We start from the raw sequence: 14,381 nt of genomic DNA, 5'->3' as shown, positions 1-14,381 counted from the left end.
AATGTAAGAACTAACACATTCTTGGAGAGAATCATCCATCGGAGGTGGTGTGGAAAAAAAAGGTTCATTGTTTGGGAGGGAAGTTTCATACTTGGAAGTTGGTTCATCTTAGTAAGGGTATGGAGGTGGTGTATATTGAGGTGGTTCTTGAGAGTAATTGTGTTAGAATGGTGGTGGTTCCATGTATGGTTCATAAGGTAGTTGGTATGGTGGATAAGGATTATGGTCATAGTGAGGTGTTTGGTGGTAGGAGGCTTGTGAGTAAGGTGGTTCAAAGTCATGTTGAGGGGTGGTTCATAGGCATGTGGTGGTGGTTGTTGACAATCACAATAAGGGTCACCACATCTGTTAGATTGATATGTATTAGGATTAGAATTATACCCATAAGAAACTGGAGGGGGTTGTTGCCAATAAGGTTGATCAATCCCTTGAGGCTCCTCCCATCTTTGATTCCCAAATCCTTGATGCACATCCCCATTGAAGCTTCTATTCCCTACAACATAGTTGTAACCAAACTCATAGCCAATGGGATGAGAATTCATAATAGTAAATAAAAACAAAAGCTAACAAAATAAGCAACAAATCCTAAGCCTAACAAAAACTAACATACAAAACAAAAGGTAAACATATTCACATATTCACAATAGCCAATAACATAGTACCATTGCAACTCCCCGGCAACGGCGCCATTTTGATTTAATACAAGGATTTATACCGGTTCGGAATTCCACAAAATAATTCTGTTGTTAGTATAGTCCAAAGCAATAGTCAATCCTCGAATCAAATTAAATTTGGTTTTGTCACAAGTGCAAACCCCAATAAGAATTAACTGAAGTATTTAGACTCTGAGTCGTCTGACGAACTGGATTTCCTATCGGTAAAGAAATTCACAATTATATGATCACGTTGTAAGTATAGCTTCTAAACCAACAGAAAATCCTTTCGTACAAATGTTTGGTTGTCATAAGTAACAAACCCTATAAAATTTATAAACCGAAGTATTTAAACCTCGGGTCGTCTTCTCAAGGAATTGCAGGGAGGTATGACTTATTACTAGCTATGAAAAACAGTGTTTTTGGGTTTTAAAAGGTTTGAGCAAGGGAAATAAATTGCAGGAATTAATAAACTAATAACTGATAAAACTCTTGGCAAGGTACGAAAATTTAGAAGTCCTATCCTAGTTATCCTTATCGATGGTGATGAGAATTGAGTTTTAATCCCACTTAGTTAACATTTTCTAAAGCAAAGGAAAGTCAACTGGACTAATTAGTTAGATCCCCAAGTCCTAGCCAACTCCTAAGGAAAGACTAGAGTTAGTGGAATTGAATTCAATTAGCAGAGATAACAATTAACAACCACGATAAGTTTGATAACTAAAGAGTCTCCAATTAATCAATTAAAGCCAAGAATATAAAAAGCTAAATATAAATCATAAATCTGAAATACCTCGATTACATTAATAAAAGAAAATCAATCTAAACATAAAGAATTCATAGGCCAATTTGGTAACATAAGTCAGATACGAATAAAAGCATTAGAATAAATAAAAATATAAAAGAAATATTGAACCTGATAAAGAGTTGAAATCCTAAATCCTTTAAGAGGAATCCTAATCCTAAAACCTAAGAGAGAGGAGAGAACTTCTCTCTCTAAAAACTACATTTAAATTATGAAAAGTGAATTGTTCGAGAGCTCCCTTGATTCCTCCATTCTCTAGCTTATATTCTGAGTTTCTGGATTCAGAATTGGGCCGAAAAAGGGTCCAGAAATCGCTGGGGGCGTTTTCTGTAGATTCTGGTGCGTGGCGTCTGTCACGCGTCCGCGTGGGTCACGCGGTCGCGTCATTTGGGAGTTTTCCTTGTCACGCGTTCGCTTCGGTCATGCGTACGCGTCATTTGCGTTCTGCTCAAGGCACGCTTCCGCGTCAGTCACGCGTTTGCGTCGCTGCCTTTTCGCGCTAGGCACGCGGCCGCGTCGTCCATGCGTTCGCGTCGCTGCCCTTTTCTTCAAAACTCCATTTTTGTGCTTTCCTTCCATTTTTGTATGTTTCCTTTCTATCCTCTAAGTCATTCCTGCCTTAGGAGATCTGAAAATACTTAACACACAAATCACGGCATCGAATGGTAATAAAGGGTAATTAAAATTAATATTTTTTAAAGCATAGGAAATATGTTTTTCACATATATCACATAATAAAGAAGGAAAAGTAAAACCATGCAATTTACATTAATAAATGGGTGAAGGATTGAATAAATCACTTAAATTGAGCAGCTTTTCAACGCAACTAGAACCGCCTCATTTGGACCTCTGTAGCTCAAGTTATGGTCGATTGAGTGCGAAGAGGTCAGGCTTGACAGCTTTACGGTTCCTTCATTTCTTCATGAGTTCTCCCACTTTGCATGCTTTTCTCCTCACTTCTTCCATCCAATACTTGCCTTATGAACCTGAAATCACTCAACAAACACATCAAGGCATCTAATAAAATTAAAGAGAGTTAAAATCACCAATTTAAGGGCCTAAAAAGCATGTTTTCACATTTAAGCACAAACCAAGGGAGAACTGCAAAACCATGCTATTTCATTGAATAAATGTGAGAAAATGTGATAAAATTCCCCAAATTAAGCACAAGATAAACCACAAAATTGGGGTTTATCAAACGCCCAGCAGTATGCTCTTGGCTGGCATTCAACGCTAGCTTTGCTGCCATTTGGGGAGTTGAACGCCCAGGCTATGCCCTTGGCTGGCGTTCAACGCCAGCAAGTCTGCCAATTTGGGCGTTGATCGCCTAGCCAGTGCTCCCTGGCTAGCATTCAATGCCAGTAAGGAACTCCATCCAGAGTGTTCTGTTTTCATTGCTGAACCTTTCTGACTCTGTTCTAACTGCTTCACATGATCATGAACCTAAAGAAATAACTTAAAGAAAATAAATTCAAAGAAAAACATAAACAATAACTATAGTTGGGTTGTCTCCCAACAAGAACTTCTTTAACGTCACTAGCTTGACAGCTAGCTCCTTACGGAGATGGATATGGGCTCAGAATTTTGCCCCTTACAGTGAACTTTCTTCATGTTTTCTCATGAATGAGCTCCACATGCTCTAGAGATAGGACACGACTAACTGTATGTGGTATGACTGGCTTCTTAGAGAAGACAACTCTCATGCTGAGAGGCCTTCATGGGGACTTTCTTGTCCCTCCAGCCTTTAGGTACTTTCTTCTTAGTACCTTTGTTCTCAGTGCTTGTTGATGGCTGCCCAACACCAAACCTAGGATTGGTGTTTGGGGACTTAGTAAAGCTTTGCACTGAAAGAGATGGTTGGAACACTAAGTGTTGCACAGTTATCTCTCTTTTTTGAGAGGGAGAGTTGGAGTGAGGCATCTTGAACAAGATGTGATCCTCCCCTAGTTGTAGAATCAGTTCTCCCTTTGCTACATTAATGATAGCATTGGCAGTGGCTAGGAAAGGTCTTCTAAGGATAATGGGTTCATCGTCATCTTCCCCAATATCTAAGATAATAAAGTTTGCAGGGATGTAAAGGTTTTCAACCTTCACCAATACATCCTCTACTAAGCCATATGCTGTCTTTATTGATTTCTCTGCCATCTCTAGTGAGATGTTTGCAGCTTGTACCTCAAAGATTCCCAACTTCTCCATTATAGAGAGTGGCATGAGGTTTATACTTGACCCTAGGTCACACAGAACCTTCTCAAAGGTCATGGTGCCTATGGTGCAAGGGATTAGGAAACGTCCGGGATCTGGAAGCTTCTGAGGTAGCTTCTGATGAACCAAAGTATTGAGTTCTTTGGTAAGCAGTGGAGGTTCTTCCTCCAAATGCTTTGTACCAAACAGCTTGGCATTCAGCTTCATGAGAGCTCCTAGGTACCGAGCAACTTGCTCTTCCCTAGTTTCCTCATCCTCATCAAAGGATGAGTATTCATCAGAACTCATGCACTGCAGGAGTGCATGCAAGGGAACCTCTATGGTCTCTATATGAGCCTTAGCTTTCTTTAATTCTTGGATAAGAATTTCTTCAGTGGGTGCTGAACACTCAGTAGGTATGCCTTTACTAGCGTTCAACGCTAGTTCTGGTGGTTCTTTGGGCGTTGAACGCCCATCATGCATCCCTTCACTGGCATTCAACGCCAATTTCTTTGCCAAGGAGGGACCTCCTTCCTAGCGTTCAACGTGAGTCCTAGTGCCATTTTGGGCATTGAGCGCCCTCACTGGCGTTCAATGCCAGCTCTGATGCATGTTTGGGCATTGAATGTCCAGTGAGGTATTTCTCACTGGCGTTCAACACCAGCTTCTATGCCAGCTTGGGCGTTAAATGCCGAGTGAGATGTTCTTCACTGGCGTTCAACGCCATCCCAGTCTCTCCAGATTCGGCCTTAGCCTCTATGGTGATGGCCTTGCACTCTTCTCTTGGGTTTACTTCAGTGTTACTAGTGAGAGTGTCAGGAGGAGTCTCAGGGATCCTCTTACTCAGCTGACCAATTTGTATCTCCAAATTTTTAATGGAGGATCTCGTTTCAGTTATGAAACTATGAGTGGTCTTAGAGAGGCTGGAGACTAGAATGACTAAGTCAAAAAGGCTCCACTTAGGAGTCTCTATATTCCATTAAGAATAAAGGAATGGTGGTCTGTTGTTGAACCTATTTTGGTTCCTTCCACCTTGATTGTTGTTGAAGCCTTGCTGAGGCTTCTGTTGATCCTTCCATGAGAGGTTAGAATGATTCCTCTATGAGGGATTGTAGGTGTTTTCATAGGGTTCTCCCATGTAATTCGCCTCTTCCATGGTGGGTTGATTAGGATCATAGGCTTCTCTTTCAGAAGAAGCTTCTTCAATTGATTGCTGCCAGCTGCAGCTTGCATTCCAGTTAAATGCTGAGAGATCATGTTGACCTGTTGGGTCAAGATCTTGTTCTGAGCCAATAGTGCAATCAGCATGTCAACTTCAAGAACTCCTTTCTTCTGAGCTACCCCATTGTTCACAGGGTTTTTCTCAGAAGTGTACATGAATTGGTTGTTTGCAACTATCTCAATGAGTTCTCTTACCTCTTCAAGCATTTTCTTCAAGTGGAGTGATCCACCAACAGAACTGTCTAATGATATTTTAGACATCTCAGAAAGACCATCAGAGAAGATACCTAGGATAGACCATTCTGAGAGCATGTTAGGAGGACACCTCCTGATCAGTTGCTTGTATCTTTCCCAAGTTTCATAGAGGGATTCACCTTCTTTTTTGTCTGAAGGTTTGAGCTTCCACTTTGATTTTGCTCATTCTTTGAGGAGGAAAGAATTTGGCCAAGAAAGCATTAACCAACTTTTTCCAAGAGTCTAGGCTCCTTTTGGTTTAGAACCCAACAATATTTTAGCTCTATCTCTAACAGCAAAAGGAAAAAGCATCAGTCTGTAGACCTCAAGATCCACTCCATTAGTCTTAACAGTATCACAGATCTGCAAAAATTCAGATAGGAACTAATGTGGATCTTCCAGTGGAAGTCCATGAAATTTGTAATTCTGTTGCAGAAGAGAAACTAACGGAGGCTTAAGCTCAAAGTTGTTAGCTCTAATGGAAGGTATGGAGATACTTCTTCCATAGAAGTCAGAGGTAGGTATGGTGTAGTCACCAAGAACCTTTCTTGCCTCTCCTTCATGATTAGGCTCGGCTGCCATGCCTTCAGCTTCTTGTTCGAAATTTTCTGAGAGGTTTCTTCCTGAGAGTTATACTTTAACTTGTTGTAAACGCTTCCTTAGAGTTTTCTCAAGTTTAGGATCAAGATTAAAGAGTGGTTCTTTATCCCTATTCCTGGTCATAAATAAGAAAAGAAAAATAAGAGAGAAGAAGAATGGGAGCTCTTTGTTCAAGAACAGAGGACTCCCTGTGAGATGTCAAGAAGAAAGAAAAGAAGAATGAAGATAGAGAAGAGAGAAGAAGAGTTCGAATAAAAGGTAAGAAGAATTCGAAAGTCAGAAGTAAAAAGAAAAAATATTTTTTGTTTTTATTTTATTTTAAATTCGAAAATAAACTAATTAACTAAAAAGATTTAAAAATTAAAAATGTATTTTCAAAAATAAGAGAGAGAGAAAGAGAGAAGATTTTTTTGAAAATTAGAAGAGAGAAGAGTTAGTTAGGAAGTTTTGAAAAAGAAGAAAAAAAACAAGTAAATAATTAAGAAATATTTAAAAATAAAATAAGAAAGAAGATTAGAAAAGACTTGAATTTAAAATTTGAAATTTAGAAAAGATAAGATAGAGATTGAAAAGATAAAAAAATATTTGAATTTAAAATTTGAAATTAGAAAAGATAAGATAAGAATTTGAAAAAGATTTGAAAAAAATAAGATTTAAAATTTGATATTTGAAAAAGATTTGATTTTGAAATTTGAAATAAGATAAGATAAGATTTTATAATTTTAAAGAAAGACAAGAAAGATAAAATAGCAATTTGAAAAATATATGATTTTTGAAAAGATTTGATTTTGAAAAAGATTTGAATTTGATATTTAAAACTAAGATAAGATAAGATAATAATTTTGAAATTTAAATTTTGAAATATTTTTTTATATTTTCGAAAATTAAGATAAAAAAAATATAGAAAAGATATTTTTTTTTTTTTTGAATTAATGAAGAAAGAGAAAAACAACTAAACGACACCAAACTTAAAATTTTTAGATCTAAGACACCTAGAATTCGAAATTTGCAAGGAAAAACACAAAGGGACACCAAACTAAAAAAATTTAAGATCTAAACAAAAAGAAATACAAGAACACTTTGAAGATCAAGAAGAACACCAAAAATAAAACTCAAAGAATTCAAAGAAAATAAGAACATGCAAAGGACACCAAACTTAAAAATTTTGAAAACCAAAGACACAATTTTTGAAAATTTAAAAAGAAAAGACTCAAGAAGACACCAAACTTAAAGATTGACACAAGACTCAAACAAAAGATACTATTTTTGAAAATTTTTAGAAAAAGACTCAAGAAATTCGAAAATCCAACAAGAACAAGAACAAAAGATTCAAACCAAAGATCAAGATTGATAAAGAAAAGAAAAGATTTTTGAAATTTTTTTTTCGAAAAAGAAGAGGAAAATAAAAGACCCAAACAAAATTAAAAACAATACCTAATCTAAGTAATAAAATAATCCGTTAGTTGTCCAAACTCGAATAATTCCCGGCAACGGTGCTAAAACTTGGTGCACAGATTCTTACACTCCGTACAACTGAACCAGCAAGTGCACTGGGTCGTTCATGTAATACCTGAGGTGAGTCAGGGTCGATCCCATGAGAATTGTGATTTGAACCAAGCTATGGTTATCTTGTAGATCTTAGTCAAGTGGATAGAAAAGTTGATTTTTTGTTTAGAGAGCATAAAAAGAAAATAAATAAAACGTTACCCAATTGATGGTGAAAGCAATGATAAGAAGATGGTTAAGGCTTGGAAATGCTTTGTTCTTCTGGATTACTCCGGTCTTACTGTCTTCTTCAACTATGAATGATTTCTTCTATGGCAGGCTGTATGTGACCAACGCCTTTCTTGAGAGGTCACCAATGCTTCTCTAGATCTGAACCCCAGGGTTAGTGCGGATCAAGTCTGATTGAGGGTGAAGCTCCTGCAGTCCATTCTCCTTAGTGATCCTACTCAAAACGCCACAGACAAGGTCGAATCTTCCGGATCAGAGAATGCTACGCCGTTGGTTCTAGCCTTTACCACAAAGACTCTAATCTCCCCGTACCTCGGCTGAACTGATGTTTCGAGAAGTCGTGCGTGAGCCGTCTAAGAGATGTATAATCAAGCTAGCGGTTCATCATTGTCCGATAAAAGACTCACTCTGAACCCATGTAGAATGAGATAACCTTGTGCCAGTTCAACGCATTCATTTTGATGAAAAACAAAGATACATCTTAGAATAGAGAATCAAATACGGATTGAAGATAGAATAGTAGTACTTTATTAATCCATAAAACTCAACAGAGCTCCTCCCCTCAACGTAGGAGGTTTAGAAACTTATACTGATAGAAAATACAATCATAAAAATGTAAAGTGTCAAAAGGTTTTCTAAGATTGTAAAAGTTCTCAAATAAATACTAGACTAATGACTAAGGATTATATAAGAATGGTAAAACAGTCTTTTAGTGCAAAAATCCACTTCTGGAGCCCACTTGGTGAGTGTTTGGGCTAAGCTTGATTGAGATCCACGTGCTAGAAGGCTCCTTGGGTGTTGAACGCTGGTTAGGGGGTCCTTTTTGGGCGTTGGACGCTAGTCTCTTCTCCTTTGGGCGTTGGATGCCAAAATAGGACAGGAGGCTGGCGTTAAACACCAGTTTTGGGCCTTTAGATCTGAAGAAAAGTATAAACTATTATACATTGCTGGAAAGCTTTGGATGTTAGCTTTCCATAGCCGTTGAGAACACTCCATTTGGACTTCCGTAGCTCTAGAAAAGCTCTTTTGAGTGCAAGGAGGTCAGATCCGGACAGCATCTGCAGCACTTTCTCTATCTCTGAATCAGACTTTTGTTCCAACTCCTCAATTTCAGCCAGAAAATACCTGAAATTGCATAAAAACAAAAAAATCAAAGTAGAATCCAAAAATGTGAATTTTTCACTAAAACCTATGAAAACTTAATAAAACTTAAACAAAACATACTAAAAACCATATGAAAATGATGGCAAAAAGCGTATAAAATATCCGCTCATCATGCAGCATCTGCGAATGGCGGCAACAATGGGCTTATACAGGTTGTATCATCGAATTCGGGTCTTAGCCATCGGCAAGGATGGAGGAACTTGGTCTCGGCTCCATGCAACAATCCTCTTGATACTTGAGGAAAAGCTCCGGTAGCATTGGCGTTATTCAGAGACTGAGAGTGAGGAAGAGAGGAATTGGATTCTAATTGTGTTGGTGGGTTAATTTGTGGGTTCGATTGTGAATCGGGCTGGGTTCTGTGTGGCCTAGGTTAGTTTCTCTAGCCTAAGACTATGTCAAAAAAAAAAAATTATGCTAATGGTGACTCTACATTTATAATTCTTGCTTTCAGAAATAGAAGGCACATATTGTTAAATACATTCCAAACGAAAGAGAAGTTCAACTTGATAGTGATTTTTCATGATTACAATTAAAAATCATTGTTGTTCTCTACAACCTATAAAAAAACTAATAGAAATTTTGTTTTATTTTTTATTATTGAAAAATATGCAAACCAAACATATTTTAAATATTTTTAGTTTTTTTTTAAATAGAAAACAATATATCAAAACAAATATATTTTCAAAAAGTTAAAAAATAAAAATTATTTTTAAAAAAATTAAAGATATTTTCTCAAACCAAACACACTATTTAATTTTGAGTGAATACCCAACTCTACCCTTGATCATTTTTTCGAAGGACTACGAGGCCTCAAAAAAAAATACTCTTTCTGTCCCTTGATATTTAATTTTGTCAGACTAGTTAGTCCCTATTGATGTGCGGAAAACGATCCGACACAAAACTCACCGGCAAGTGCACCGGGTCGCATCAAGTAATAATAACTCACGGGAGTGAGGTCGATCCCACAGGGATTGAAGGATTGAGCAATTTTAGTTCAGTGGTTGATTTAGTCAAGCGAATCAAGATTTGGTTGAGAGATTTGTGATTTGCAGAATTTAAATTTCATGGAAAATAAAGGAAATGGGTAATTCGCATGAAATTAAAGAGAAAAGAAAGTAAATAAGCTGAATCTTAAAGTGCAAGTAATATAAATTGCAGAAACTTAGATCGCAAGAAATGTAAATTGCAGAATCTTAAAGTGCAAGAAATGTAAATGGCTTGAATTGTAAAGGGGATTGGGAATAGGATTTGCAGAAATTAAACAGAGAAAAGTAAATCTCAACAAGTAGATAAGCAAAAGAGGAGTTAAAATGAAACGGATCTCAACTGGAAACGTAAATTGCTTGAAGAAGCGTTCAACAGAGAAATTAAAATGAAAACTCCAGATCTCAGGACCCAAGAGACTAGATAACCAAGTCTAGATCTCAATGCCTTCCTAGATCCAACAAGAGCAATTGCAAAGGAAATGTAAATTGCAGAGAAAGTAGTAGAAGAAGCAATTAATAGAAACTGAAATTCAATTGTGCAGTAAGTAAACAGAGAGATCTCAGGATGAGATTGAAACAGAATTTCTTTAATTCTCCAACCCAAGATCAAAGCCAATGTAAATGAAATTGAAAGCAAGAAAACTAAGAGGAAGGGAATTCAATTCTCCTTCCCTGAGACTTAGAAACTCAAAATCACTCCACACCAAAAGCTCTCCGAAAACTACCTACCAAAAACTAAAGGAAAGCTTTCTACAAAACTACTAAATCCAAACCGAAAGAAAAGCCTCCCCAAAACTTAAATCTTAAGCTATTTATACACTTTCTTCAAATGGTCTTCAAGCCTTGAATTGGGCCTTTGCTCTTGATAGAATTTGGTTGATAGAGGCCTTGGTTGATTGCTCTTGGAGTTGGAGAGAGAACCGATGTGAACCGGGTTGGGAGTTATAAAAGCTTGAGTAAAAGTTTGAGGCAAACTTTTACTCAAACTTTTCACATCAGCAACCCCATTCTTGCTGCTACTAACGTTTGAGCTAAAGTTTGGGGTCAAACTTTTGCTCAAACGTTAGCCCCCTTATGCACACTCATGGCGCCAACGTTTGCCAAAAAGTTTGAGGCAAACGTTGGCGCAAACTTTTTGTCTCCAGGGTGTGTTGTTGATGGCGCCAACGTTTGCCAAAAAGTTTGAGACAAACGTTGGCGCAAACTTTTTCTCTCCAGGGTGTTGATTTGTGATGCCAACGTTTGCCAAAAAGTTTGAGCTAAAGTTTGAGGCAAACTTTTGCTCAAGCTTTTTGTTCCCTGGTGTGTTTTCACTTATCCGAAAGTTTGAGCTAAAGTTTGAGGCAAACACATTCATACCACCACTTACTTTCATTGTAATTCTGTCTAACAGAGAACTATCTCACTTCACATTCAAACATTTCTTTTATTGAATTGAAAATGCAGGGGACAAAGCATGCTTTTTGTTCAGTGAAAGTAAACACACAAGCACACATATAGGCCAGCTTACTTATTTTAAGAGTGATTCTACTTGTACTAGATGAACACTTTAGCAAGACACAAGTCAAAGCATTTTTCAACAGTAAGAGTTAAGTGTAGATACAACCTATTGGTTTGCAGTTCTGGTGCACGAAATTGTGATGTCCAGGTTCGAACAAATCCTGGTAATGGCTCCAAAGCTTGGTGCTCTGATCTTAATTCATAATTGTCACAACTTCGATACAACTAACCAGCAAGTGCACTGGGTCGTCCAAGTAATACCTTACGTGAGTAAGGGTCGAATCCCACGGAGATTGTTGGTATGAAGCAAGCTATGGTCACCTTGTAAATCCGCCACGGAGATTCTGGTTAGGAGATCTAAGAGATACTCATTCTAGCTTATTTCATGTAGAACAGAAGTGTTTGTCAGGCACGCATTCATAAGGGAGAAGGATGATGAGCGTCACACATAATCATCACCTTCATCACGTTCTTGGGTGCGAATGGATATCTTAGAAGCGAAATAAGAAGAATTGAATAGAAAACAGTAGTACTTTGCATTAATCTTTGAGGAACAGTAGAGCTCCACACCTTAATCTATGGAGTGTAGAAACTCTACCGTTAAAAATACATAAGTGAAATTCCAGGCATGGCCGAGATGGCCAGCCCCCTAAAACGTGATCAAAGGATCATAAGGTAATCCAAAGATGTCAAATACAATAGTAAGAGGTCCTATTTATAATAAACTTAGCTACTAGGGTTTACATGAGTAAGTATTTGATGTATAAATCCACTTCCGGGGCCCACTTGGTGTGTGTTTGGGCTGAGCTTAAGTGTTGCACGTGCAGAGGCCATTTGTGGAGTTGAACGCCAGTTTTTGTGCCAGTTTGGGCATTCAACTCTGGTTTTGGATCCTTTTCTGGCGCTGGACGCCAGATTTGGGTAGAAGGCTGGCGTTGAACGCCAGTTTACGTCGTCAATTCTTGGCCAAAGTATGGACTATTATATATTTCTAGAAATCCCTGGATGTCTACTTTCCAACGCAATTGGAAGCGCGCCATTTCGAGTTCTGTAGCTCCAGAAAATCTACTTTGAGTGCAGGGAGGTCAGAATCCAACAGCATCAGCAGTCCTTTTTCAACCTCTGAATCTGATTTCTGCTCAAGTCCCTCAATTTCAGCCAGAAAATACCTGAAATCACAGAAAAACACACAAACTCATAGTAAAGTCCAGAAATCTGAATTTAACACAAAATCTATTAAAAACATCCCTAAAAGTAACTAGATCCTACTAAAAACATACTAAAAATAATGTCAAAAAGCGTATAAATTATCCGCTCATCACAACACCAAACTTAAATTGTTGCTTGTCCCCAAGCAACTGAAAATCAAAATATGATAAAAAGAATAGAATATACTATAAATTCCAAACTATCAATGAAACAGAGCTTCAATCATATGAGCGGGACTTATAGCTTTTTGCCTCTTGAATAGTTTTGGCATCTCACTTTATCCATTGAGGTTCAGAATGATTGGCATCTATAGGAACCTCAGATTTCGAATAGTGTTATTGACTCTCTTAGTTCAGTATGATGATTCTTGAACACAGCTTCTTTATGAGTCTTGGCCGTGGCCCTAAGCACTTTGTTTTCCAGTATTACCACCGGATACATAAATGCCACAGACACATAGTTGGGTGAACCCTTTCAGATTGTGACTCAGCTTTGCTAAAGTCCCCAATTAGAGGTGTCCAGGGTTCTTAAGCACACTCTTTTTTTGCTTTGGACCTTGACTTTAACCGCTCAGTCTCAAGTTTTCACTTGACACCTACACGCCACAAGCACATGGTTAGGGACAGCTTGGTTTAGCCGCTTAGACCAGGATTTTATTCCTTTAGGTCCTCCTATCCACTGATGCTCAAAGCCTTGGGATCCTTTTTATTTGCCCTTGCCTTTTGGTTTTAAGGGTTATTGGCTTTTTGCTCTTGCCTCTTGGTTTTAAGAGCTTTTGGCTTTTTCTGCTTGCTTTTTCTTTTTCTTTCTATATTTTTTTTTTCGCCTATTTTTTTTTCTGCAAGCTTTGTTCTTTGCTGCTTTTTCTTGCTTCAAGAATTATTTTTTTATGATTTTTCAGATTATCAAATAACATGTCTCCTAGTCATCATTCTTTTAAGAGCCAACATATTTAACATTCTTAAACAACAACTTCAAAAGACATATGCACTATTCAAGCATACATTCAGAAAACAAGAAGCATTGTCACCACATCAATATAATTAAACTAAGTTCAAGGATAAATTCGGAACTCATGTACTTCTTGTTCTTTAGATTTAAAACATTTTTCTTTTAAGAGAGGTGATGGATTCATAGGACATTTATAACTTTAAGACAACTTTACTACTACTAATGATCATGTAATGAAGACACAAACACAGATAAGCACATAATATAGAAAACGAAAAACAGAGAAAGTAAGAACAAGGAATGAGTCCACCTTAGTGATGTCCTTGAGCTCTTCTATGTCTCTTCCTTGTCTTTGTTGCTCCTCCTTCATTGCTTTTAGATCTTCTCTGATTTCATGAAGGATGAAGGAGTGCTCTTGATGTTCCACCCTTAGTTGCTTCCAATAATTGTGTGGAAGAAAATGTATCCCCTGAGGTATCTCAGGGATCTCTTGATTTGCAGTCAAATGTTCTACCACTGAGCTATAGACCCTTGATGGAAGCTTTTGTCTTCCCTTTCCTCTTTCTAGAGGTTTCTCTGGCCTTAGGTGCCATCAATGGTTATGGAAAAAACAAAAAATGCTATGCTTTTACCACACCAAACTTAGAATGTTGCTCGCCCTCGAGAAAAAGAAGAAAGAATAGAAGAAGAAGAGGATATGGAGGAGATGGATGGCTGTGTGTATTCGGTCATATGGGTGGGATTGGGTGGGGAAGAGATGTTGAATTTTTGAAGGTAAGTGGGTGTATGGGTGTGAGTGGTAAATGGAAGACAGAAGGGATGAGTGTTTATTGGGAATAGAGGATGATTGAGAAGAGAGAAGAGAGTGAGTGAAGGTAGGTGGGGATCCTGTGGGGTCCACAGATCTTGGGGTGTCAAGGCATTTACATCCCTGCACCAATTTAGGCATGCAAAATGCCCTTGCACACAACTTTGGGCGTTCAGCGCCAGGTTGGTGCCCATTTTGGGCGTTCAACGCCCCTTTGCTGCCATTTCTGGCGTTGAACGCCAGAACCATGCTTGTTCTGGGTGTTCAGCGCCAGAACTATGCTCTGTTCTGGCGTTTGAACGCCAGACAGATGCTCCTCCAGGGTGTGATTTTTC

The sequence above is a fragment of the Arachis ipaensis genome, chromosome B02 (assembly GCF_000816755.2).
Source record: "Arachis ipaensis cultivar K30076 chromosome B02, Araip1.1, whole genome shotgun sequence".
NCBI lineage: Eukaryota > Viridiplantae > Streptophyta > Magnoliopsida > Fabales > Fabaceae > Arachis > Arachis ipaensis.
The sequence above is the reverse complement of the archived record's forward strand: the minus strand, read 5'-3'. Positions refer to the sequence as shown.